Source organism: Camelus ferus, chromosome 35, assembly GCF_009834535.1.
Source record: "Camelus ferus isolate YT-003-E chromosome 35, BCGSAC_Cfer_1.0, whole genome shotgun sequence".
Classification (NCBI taxonomy): domain Eukaryota; kingdom Metazoa; phylum Chordata; class Mammalia; order Artiodactyla; family Camelidae; genus Camelus; species Camelus ferus.
The window spans coordinates 11,153,392-11,164,373 of NC_045730.1; the positions used below are offsets into that span (position 1 = coordinate 11,153,392).

The following is a 10,982-nucleotide window of genomic DNA, read 5'->3' on the forward strand; positions in this document are numbered from 1 at the left end:
TTAGAAAATAAATTAGCTGGTAGATGCACAGTGAGCAGCAAATCCAGTCAAGTATATTGGTGGGCTAGGGGAGGGGAGAACGGTTTATGAGTATGGTCATGTATTTTTCAAACAACATTTTAAGCATCTACTTTATTTTTTTATTCGTTTTTAAAAGGAAGATTTATTTAACAAGTTTCACTTAGTACAATACATCTAATGAAAATCACAACACAAGGAAAGATTTAAATCAAAGCCTCAGAACTTCATACAAACAACATGACCAAACTCCTAAAGTATTGGTATGACATCTCAAAATTGTCTTGGAGTTTTTTTTTTTTAAAAAAAGTAAACATGTACACTCACGTGCCTTACAGGATATTAAACCAAAAAGCTAGAATTAACAAACATGCCAAATGTTTTCACTTTATTATCGTAGACACAGCTCCTATATTTGAGTTTTACAGAAAAGCATGTTTCTCAACACGCATCCAAAGTTTTCAATGGATTGTGGTATAAGAGCAACATTTAACGTAAGTGAACTTGCTTTAACCTAAATATGCTTATTGCTTAGGTACACTCCTACAATGTAACTAACTTGAGGAAAGCTGGAAGTTGTTTTAACAGTTATGGTCAATACTGAACTTTGTTATTACATCCTAGATGAACGTTTCAGTGTTCAAAATTACTGAGCTTGAAGTTTTAAAACAATCTTGACTTCTACTTTACAGTAAGCATGAATCGCAAGCCTGTAATGCAAAACTGTTAAACATAATTTTTGCTTGTTTTCTTTAAAAAAGAAAGAGAGAAAGAAGGAAAGTAAGAAAGAAAGAAAGAAAAAGAAAGAAAGAAAAGAAAGAAAGAAAGAAAGAAAGAAAGAAAGAAAGAAAGAAAGAAAGAAAAAGAAAACAAAGAAGCTAGCTGACCAAGAGTGATCAGAATCAATGATATTTCCCATTTACCAATCACACTGGATATGCCTGACATCTCTCCCACTCCATTCAACTCCCATAAATGCACAGCTTTTGTTTCTGTTGCAGTTGTTTATTGCTCTTTCTCTCTTAAGCGAGGTTGGACTGATAGTCACTGGAGTTCTCCTGCAGAACTTGGTCATATCCACTCATGCTGCTCTGACCACCATAACCACCTCCGTAGCCACCACTCAGCTGCTGGTTAGCAGGACCCCCGTAACTAGACTGGTTGGATATGCCCATCCCTCCCATCATTTGGCTACCATAAGCACCACCACTTGCCCCTGCTGTAGAATTCAAAAAGAGCTCTACATAGCTGTGATCATAAGCTCCCCCGCTTGTGCCTGTGGTAGAATTCAAGAAGAGCTCCACGTATCTGTGTTGCATGTTAGCTTTGTCTTTTGCCATAGCTGCCACGGCATCTTCATGAGTAGCAAATTCAACATCTGCCTCACTCTGCCATCAGGCCCAATTTCAATGTGTACTCTCATGGGGTTAAAAGGCAAGAAAAAATTGTAAATATCACTCTTGGTGGCTCTGTAAGGTAATCCCCCCATGTGCACACAGTGCCCTGTGGTGCTCTGAAAACTGGACCCACATCTCCATATCTATGATCAGACATTCCTGAAAAACAGTAATTGAGGTCTCTTCCAAATTGATCAGATCCAAAGCCATACCTATCATTATAGCCACCATAATCCTCATAGCCTCCATACCCTCCACCATTGGCACTGCGCCTCATCCTTTCAAACCCAGCCCCTCTGCCAATGCTATTATACCCTCTGCCAGCCCCCCAGCCTATCATAGGGACCTGGCTGCTGCATAGCCATGAGCTTTCAAGGTGGGTTGTAGTGGGGTCGGACTTCAGCTCGGTTACTCTTGAAGATCTCAATGTACCTGTGCCCTATTCTTTCCTTGTGTTTCTTTAAGGCCTTTTCAGCTATCTCCTGGGAAGCAAACTGCACAAAGGCCTCCCCTGTGCTCCGCCCCTGAAAGTCCACCAGCAGTGTCATCCCATTTGGCACAGTTTCCAACCCTGGAAAGAACTGAACAATCTCTTCCTTGCTACAGCCAAATGGGAGTCCTCTAAGCCGGACAAAGCCGTCACTGGCAGTATCAGGACTTTTCGGACCTGTATGCTTCAACACCCAATTCATTTCAACACTGTTGGACTTGAATACTTCAGCATATCTGTGTCCCATGGTTTCTCTGTCCTTCCTCAAAGCCAGCTTCACTTCATCTTCGGATTCAAGTTCAACAAATGCTTCTCCACTTGGTCTGCCTTCTCTGGTGTAGATGAAACGAATACCTGATGTACCATTTTGGATTTTGCAATCGGAGAAGAAGCGCATCACTTCATCGGCTGAGCAGGACCAGGGTAGGCCCCTGATCTTCACCACGAACCCCTCCCTGCCTTCTGTGCCTAGCATCATGGTGTCTGTTGGGCTCTTGGTGGCAAGATCGGCTCAATGTAATTTTGGTGTAGCTCTAACGATACCAGGTAATTTTCCTCTTTCTTCCCTCAAACGGCTATAGCGAGACGTTAGACGACGACCAGAACTACTTCTGCTCACATAAGCGATTGATCACGTGTTAAGCATCTGCTTTAAAGGGGACTTGACAGTGATTTTTCCTTCTTACACTGTGATAAGGCTTGGCTCCACACAGGGAATCACCTAGACAATTCTCTTCTGCTTTAGACACCTAGGAGACTGTATGTCGGGGTCAGGAGCACCCTCCCATAGGCACTGGCTGTGACCAGTCATTCCGTGGCCAGGAGCTGCTAGGGAAATGGTGCATCTGAATTTCAGCCAAGTTCTTAAAATAAGCTCCCCTCCTTCTCGCTACCCATCCTTAAAGCTTTTCAACTCACAGCCAGGGTCTAGTGGGTCCTCCTGAGATCCCACACACTTTGTAACAAATTAGAGTTCCAACTCCATTATATAACCATGTTAAATCTGACTTCCCTTATTAAACTGTCAATGCCTTGAGGAAAGAATTTTGTCTTAATTTTCTCCAGAAAATTTTAGCCCCAAAACCCAGCAGTGTGCAAGGCATACACTAGGAGTTAATCAAGGTGTAAAATAATAAAACATAAGGGCAGGCAAGGACTTCCTCTGTCCCAGCCTCTCTCTAAGCACTAGATATGTGTTAATTCATTTGAATCCTCAGAAACGTCCTATGAAATAGGTACTACTGTTAGCTAAATTTTCAAGTTGAAAACACTGACCTCAGATTGATGAGGAGGATTAAGTGACTTGCCCAAGGTCATATGCGCTGTAAGCCAAGACCAGGGTTTGAACCCCAGGACAGTGATGCCACTGCCTGTACCCTTGACCACGATCCCATAAAGAACTGTGCCCGGGAATTGGATGGCATAGATGTACTGGCTTTCTGACTATACACAAAAAACACCAATTAATTCACAATTAACGAAACCCTGTATAGAGTAACATGCATCTCACATCTTAGGTGTGTCGAAGCTACTGTAATGTGAGGACTGCCCCCCCCCCCGATACAATGGCTTAGAGATAAAAATATTTATTTCTAATATAAGAGGCTGGGGTGAGTGTTCTGGGCCAACGGGCAGCTCTCTCCATGTGGTCATCCAGGGACACAGGCTCTTCCATCTGGGGCCCTGCCGTTCTCAAGGACCATGTGGTCCTCTGTGTGGCTGGGACTGGCCCTGTCTTTGAAGAGGACTTGGTCACAAAGACACATGTCACTGCTGGGAAATGAGGTCTTGCTGGGCAGTCATGCACACAGTTACAAGTTCATTACCATGGAAAAAAGCAAACCTGATAGGAAATTAGCTGTCTCCACCACGCTCAGTACTCAAGCCTGTGCCAGTCAACATTTTATTACTCACTTTCATAAGGACAGACGTTATCTGCTTGCTAAATTAGAGGATGACAGCAGTATGGAAAAGGGGGGCGGGGAATCTGATGATAGATGAGGACTTTAAAAAAAAAATCATACCTTAGGAAATGGTTTCTTAGATACGACACCAAAAGCACAAGGAACAAAAGAAAAAAATAGACAAACTAAGACACCATCAAAATTTAAAACTTTTGTATTTCCAAAGACACCATGAAGAAAGTGAAAAGAAAACCCACAGAATAGGAGAAAATCATTGCAAATCTTATATTTGATAAAGGACTTGTATCTAGAATATATAAAGAACTACTATTACAGCTTGATGATAAAAAGACAATTAACCCATTTTTTTATGGCAAACTATCTGCACAGCTATTTCTCCAAAGAAGGTATACAAATGTCCAACAAGCACAGGAAAACACCATTAGCCACCCAGGAAATGCAAATCAAACCCATGAGACAGCACTCCACACCCACTAGGGTGGCTGTAATCAAAAAGACAGATAATAACAAGTGTTGGAGAGAGTGTGGAGCGACTGGAAGTCTCATACACTGCTGGCAGGAATGGAAAATGGTGCAGACACTTTCAAACACAGCCTGGCAGTTCCTCAAATGTTTAAACATAAAGTTACCCTATTCTGCTCCCAGGTGTACACCCAAGAAAATAAAAACATACATCCACACAAAAACTTGTACACAAATGTTCACAGCAGTTCTATGCACAATAGCCAAAATGTAAAAATAACCCAAATGTCCATCAACTGATGTGCTATATCTGTATAACAAAGTATTATTTGGAAAAAAGGAATACTAATATTTTATAATAACTTTATATGGAGTATAATCGATAACAATATTGAATCACTAGGTTGTACATCTGAAACTAATGTCATATTGTAAGTCAACCTCAATTTAAAAAAATTAAAAATGAATTATATCATGTACTTCTGAATTGTTTAAAAAATGGAATTAAAGTACTGACACATCTACAATATGGATGAACCTTGAAAACATTAAGCTAAGAGGAAGAGGCCAGTAACACAGGACACATATTGCATGATTCCAATCGTATGGAAAGTCCAGAATGCACAATCTGTAGGGACAGAGAGCAGATTAGTGGTTGCCTAGGGCTGGGGGGCTGGGGGGACCTGGGGAGAGGCGTGACAGCTAAGGGGTGAGTGGCTGCTTTGGCGGATAATGAAAATGTTCCAAATTGATTGTGGTGATGGATATAATCATATAGTGAGTATATTAAATATACTAAAAGCCACAGAACTGTACACTTTAAGCAGGTGGCTTGTACGGTATGTTCATCATTCCTCAATAAAGCAGCTAAAAACTTATAAGCAGCTAGAACAATGGGCTGACTCTACCAAAGGAAATTTATCATAGCTCCACGTAACCTCCAGCTCAGAGACTGAAAACCCCTGCACAAGAATGGGATAGGGAGACAGTGTTGACAGTGACACCAGGGAAAGGGGCAGAGAGGGTGGGGATTGCCGTGTATCATAAGCTCCTTATGAGCAAGCAGCATGATGGAGCAGCCAGAACAGCTAAACATGCTGAATCGAAGGCTGTCCTTGCCCAGCAGAACTCCCAGGGGCTGGAAACGCATGGGGTACTCTGGAAAACCATCAACAAAGCCATCATTCGCAGTTCTAAACTCACTATTGGGAAAAATTAATGCGAAAAAAGATTGAAATCTTTTTTTTTAACATTTTTTATTGGTTTATAATCATTTTACAATGTTGTGTCAAATTCCAGTGTTCAGCACAATTTTTCAGTCATTCATGGACATATACACACTCATTGTCACATTTTTTTCTCCGTGAGTTATCATAACATTTTGTGTATATTTCCCTGTGCTATACAGTGTAATCTTGATGATCTATTCTACAATTTTGAAATCTCAGTCTATCCCTTCCCACCCTCCAGCCGCCTGGCAACCACAAGTCTGTATTTTCTGTCTATGAGTCTATTTCTGTCCTGTATTTACGCTTTGTTTTTGTTTGTTTGTTTGTTTTTGTTTTTGTTTTTTAGATTCCACATATGAGTGATCTTATTTTTTTTAACATTTTTTATTGATTTATAATCATTTTACAATGTTGTGTCAAATTCCAGTGTTCAGCACAATTTTTCAGTCATTCATGGACATATACACACTCATTGTCACATTTTTTTCTCTGTGAGTTATCATAACATTTTGTGTATATTTCCTTGTGCTATACAGTGTAATCTTGTTTATCTATTCTACAATTTTGAAATCCCAGTCTATCCCTTCCCACCCTCCACCCCCCTGGTAAACACAAGTCTGTATTCTCTGTCTGTGATCTATTTCTGTCCTGTATTTATGCTGTTTTTGTTTGTTTGTTTTTGTTTTTGTTTTTTAGATTCCACATATGAGCGATCTCATATGGTATTTTTCTTTCTCTTTCTGGCTTACTTCACTTAGAATGACATTCTCCAGGAGCATCCATTGCTGCAAATGGCATTATGTTGTTGGTTTTTATGGCTGAGTAGTATTCCATTGTATAAATATACCACATCTTCTTTATCCAGTCACCTGTTGATGGACATTTAGGCTGTTTCCATGTCTGGGCTATTGTAAATAATGCTGCTATGAACATCAGGGTGTAGGTGTCATCCTGAAGTAGGGTTCCTTCTGGATATAAGCCCAGGAGCGGGATTCCTGGGTCATATGGTAAGTCTATTCCTAGTCTTTTGAGGAATCTCCATAGTGTTTTCCACAGTGGCTGCACCAAACTGCATTCCCACCAGCAGTGGAGGAGGGTTCCCTTTTCTCCACAGCCTCTCCAGCATTTGTCATTTGTTTCATCACTCGTTTTTAGTTTTCAGTATAGAGATCTTGCACTCCTTAGTTAAATTTATTCTAAGTATTTTGCTGTTTTTGATGATTTTGTAAATAAGATCAATTTGTTTACTTCTTTTACAAATATTTTGTTCTTAGCATATAGAAATGCTATTGATTTTTCTATGTTAATTTTGTATCCTGCAACTTTTCTGAATTCATTGATTAGGTCTAACAGATTTTTTGAGTCTTTAGAATTTTTTATACATAAAATTAAAAAAGATTGAAATCTTAATGGTGGTTATTGCCAAGAGGAGGTCATGGATGTCAGAGGAGTGGTCTGTTCTGGCCTCAGGCTGTCTGACCCACTGGCCTGCCTGTGACACGTTCCAGGGTCCGGGCGGGTAGGGGTAGGGAGGAGGGGCTGCACAGAGTGGAGTGGGAGGGTCCCCTCAGTTCAGGGCTGCAGCAGGGGGTCTGAAATGACAGCCCTATGCCCGACCTCCCCATGGACTCCCACGAAAAAGAAAGTGGGGCAAGGGGGCTAGGAATTGAATGGGTTTGAGAAGAAGAGAATCATGACAGGTATAATGTTTTTAAAATATCTCCCAATTATGCTTCCTTATCAGTAAGCCAGTCCCTCACCCCGAGTCTTCCTAGAAGGTCGCCTTTCCTTTTCTTCCTTTATTTTCCAGCCTTCATCATGAATAATCCGAGGACAGAATGGAAATTTCAAGCCCCAGGAAGGACTTGGTATCATTGCTGTAAGTTTTGAGGGCAGCTTTGAGCTGCAGAAAGGAAACAGAATTCCCTGAATTGTTCTCATTTTCAGGAAGGAGAAAGAACATCACATTTTCAAAATATGAGAGTTACTGACACCCCAGCTAAAAGAACTTTCTGATGTGACTCTTTGTTCTAAGAGATAACATGTAGGCCAGGGAAGATCATTTTTCAATAAATTAGAAAAAGCACTTTATTTCATATTTACACATGTTGCTCAGCAGTTGCTGGGTGAGTATTTCTATTACAGGTCCACGTAGGTCAGAAATCCACCCAGACAGGTTCATTTCTGCTAGAATTCAGCCAAAAAGAATAAATATAAGCCAGCAATTATTTTTGTGCCTCTGCTGTCTCAGCACTGGGGTACATGAAGAGAGATCAGAGAATGAGGGTGATGTTTGCTTTCTAGAAACTTCCTTGAGCACAAACAGTCACACACAGGAAATAATTCCAACCATGAAACAGTACGAACTAGATACTGGGGTGGGTGGCAGCCAGGCACCTCAACTTGGATGTGTAGGAGTTCCCGAAGATGAGGTCAGTGAGAACCACAGTGGTAAATAAAGAAGCATCAGAATGGTCTGGAAAGCCAGTCTCCTGGGTTCTGACCTGCCTCCTTCACAAAGAGGGCACCCGGCTCATACCCATCCTGGAAAGCCTGGTCCCATGCCAGCGAGGCCAGGGAGCAGAAACAGCAGTGCCACAAGCCTCATTACAGGACAGCCGTCCCCCACAACAGATGCAGCCCCACCCAAACAAGAGAGTTTGGGGACAAAGGAGACCTAAATCCCTTGGCCACCGCTGACCCCCGCCCCTCTCAGCTGCGCCGTGGCCTCAAAGGGACCAGGTGGCACCTAGGGCCAGCCTGCCATCCACTCCTGGGAACTGGCATTTTTTAATCCTCTCAATTAGAAATGTAACGACTTCTTGCTTCCATTTGCCAGGCTGGCAGGGAGAAGGGACAGCCAGCCAAATGTGCTCTGCGTTGCTTAGCAGAAGCTGACAAAGAGCAACCCCGAAGCATCCCCTTCAGGGAAATAAGCATTCATGAGACAAGACCCGGATGTGCGCATCTCTGCCTCCTGGTCCTCCCAGCTTGGCCCCACCTGCAGGCATGCGATGGCCAGGGACACGGGCTACGTGCCTCTTTTCCTCATCTCTAAATTGGAGTAATAATAGATGATACCAACTTTTGCAAAGATCAAGATAGTGCCTATAAAGGTCTTCTGCCTGATATCTGGCCCATAGCAGTTCCACTGTTAGTTGTTAGGATCTCCATTGATTTCTAGTATTTTCAGTCTCTCCATCTGGTATTTCTCGTCTCTCCAGTGCTGGGAAACATTCCAGACAGTAAGTCTCCTGAGATGCAAGGAGAGAGGACTCAACCACACCACTACCCGCCATATCAGTGCCTCAGCAACAAGTCACACAGCAGCCAGAAAACACCCGGAGAGCTGATGGATATTTCATTAAACCCAAGGATGTCCCTTCCAGGCTCGCCATGCACAGTCAAGTCATCGACCGGGTGTGCGTGCCTTCCTGCCCTTCCTCCAGGAGGAAGCTGTTCTTGTGATTTCCCACTCAGCCTCCTACACTTTCCCGCCTCCACCTGGGGTTCCTCCCCACTGCAGCCCCATGGCATGTCAATCAAGCACACATTACGTAGAGTCTGAGCTGAGCAGAATGATGGCCCCACGAATATATGCACAACCTAGTCCCTGCAACATGCGACTCTGCCAGGTTCCAAAGCAAAGGGCAGTTAAGGTGATGGATGGATAATTAGCTGACCTTAAGACAGAGAGATGATCCCGGATGATGCTGGAGGGCCCCACATGACCACAGGTTTCTTAACAGTGGAGGAGTGAGGCAGGAGAAGAGGCAGACGGAGATGTGACAATGGAATAAATGGCCCGAGAGGTGCCATGTTGCTGACTTGGAAGACAGAGGCAGGGGGGCAACAGCCCAAGAACTGTGGGAGACTCCAGAAGCTGGAAAAAGCAAGGAAACAGGTTCTCTCCTAGAGCCTCCAGAAGGAATGCAGCCCCGCTGACACCTTGATTTTAGTCCGGTGAGACCTGTGTCAGACTTCACCCTGCAGATGTTAAGAGAATACATTTGTATTGTTTCAAGCCACCAAGTTTTCAGTAACTTGCATGACAGCCACAGAAAACAAATTCAGGGTCTCCCCATTCATCGCCTGATGACATCCTTTCTGCCTCCCAAGATGTATTTCCTACAGAGGTGGGGAATGCTGACTCCATGATTTTTCCTGTACCCTGATGGTACAGACCAGTCAAAAGCTAAGGCTTTATGTCCCGCAAGGGTAGGTAAAAATCCTCATCACACGTGGGAACCTCAGGGAGACCTGCCCGGGGAAGGACAGAATGGCCAAGCAGGAATTATTGGAGCCAGCAGTTGTGGGCATGTTCCAGGGTCACCAAGAGCAACCATGTTCTGCCTGAGAAACCCTTCCATGCTTCTCAACCATGGGCCTCATGGCACCACGGACCTCATGGCCTCAAGGTTTAAGAGATTATGCATGTGTTGATTTTTAGCTAATTTTCCTATTCTTATCCATCAGAGATACATTTAACTTCCAACCAAAGCCTGGAGTTAGCATGAAGTAGCCAGAGTTCTCACTATGAATTCGTTGAATTGCAGGCGAAAGCAAAGCCAAGAAGCTTTAGAAATCCTGCCCAGTCCAATCCTCAGCAAACAGTTGGCTTCTCTAATTTTTTATGTAATATTTAAAATACTCAGTGGAGCCCCATTATGACCTCTATGGCTTCCAAAAGGCCCCAGATTGAGAACTACTGAAAAATCTTTCATTTGTGTGATCCATTTAGATCCAGAACTTTACTCCTCAGTGTCCCTTTTCACTCCAGGGTTATTTCTGAGTGCCTTTCAGCTCTGTGGGTGAACGATTTTTCTTTTTCACTGCATTGGTAGATTCGCTTCAAGGCCAGCTTAGATTCTGGTCTGCTGAGTGTATGGCAATGGTGACATCCATGGTGAGCCTTGGAGACCCCACAATCTGGTACAGAGGCTTTCTCCAGCCTTCCCTAGGAAGGAAGGGGCTGAAAATATGTTCCCTGGAATCTCCTTTTTGGACCATATGCTCCCACTCCAAAAGCATATGCTTCCAGCTCCTGGGAGTAGAAACTGTTAGACCTACTGTGAGAAATGGTATGGAGTTACCTCCTGAAGTTAAAGATATGCATACCCGATGACCCAGAAGTCCCACTTCTTGGTGTATATGCAAAGAAATACCTGCATGTGTGCACTGAGAGACACGTACTAGAGTGCTCATAGCAGCCTGATTCATAACAGTCCAAACTGGAAGCATCTGTAGAATGCTATCCAAAGAGCATTGTGTTCACACAGTTCATACTACACAGCAATGAATGTAACACTGTGGAAGATGTACACGTTTATAGTGTTGGGGGGAAAAAAGGCAGCTAAGAGGAATGTTCTATAATTCCACTTACATAACATTCAAAAAGCAAGTGCAATCATAGTGTTTAAAGATTCAGACTTAGGAGACAAAAATTCTAAAGAAAAGGAAG

General features: G+C 43.0%; 1 pseudogene; it reads right to left on the minus strand.

Moving 5' to 3' along the window:
• Nucleotides 1-324: 324 nt before the first annotated feature.
• LOC102506825 lies at nucleotides 325-2,550 on the minus strand (annotated as a pseudogene).
• Nucleotides 2,551-10,982: the final 8,432 nt, after the last annotated feature.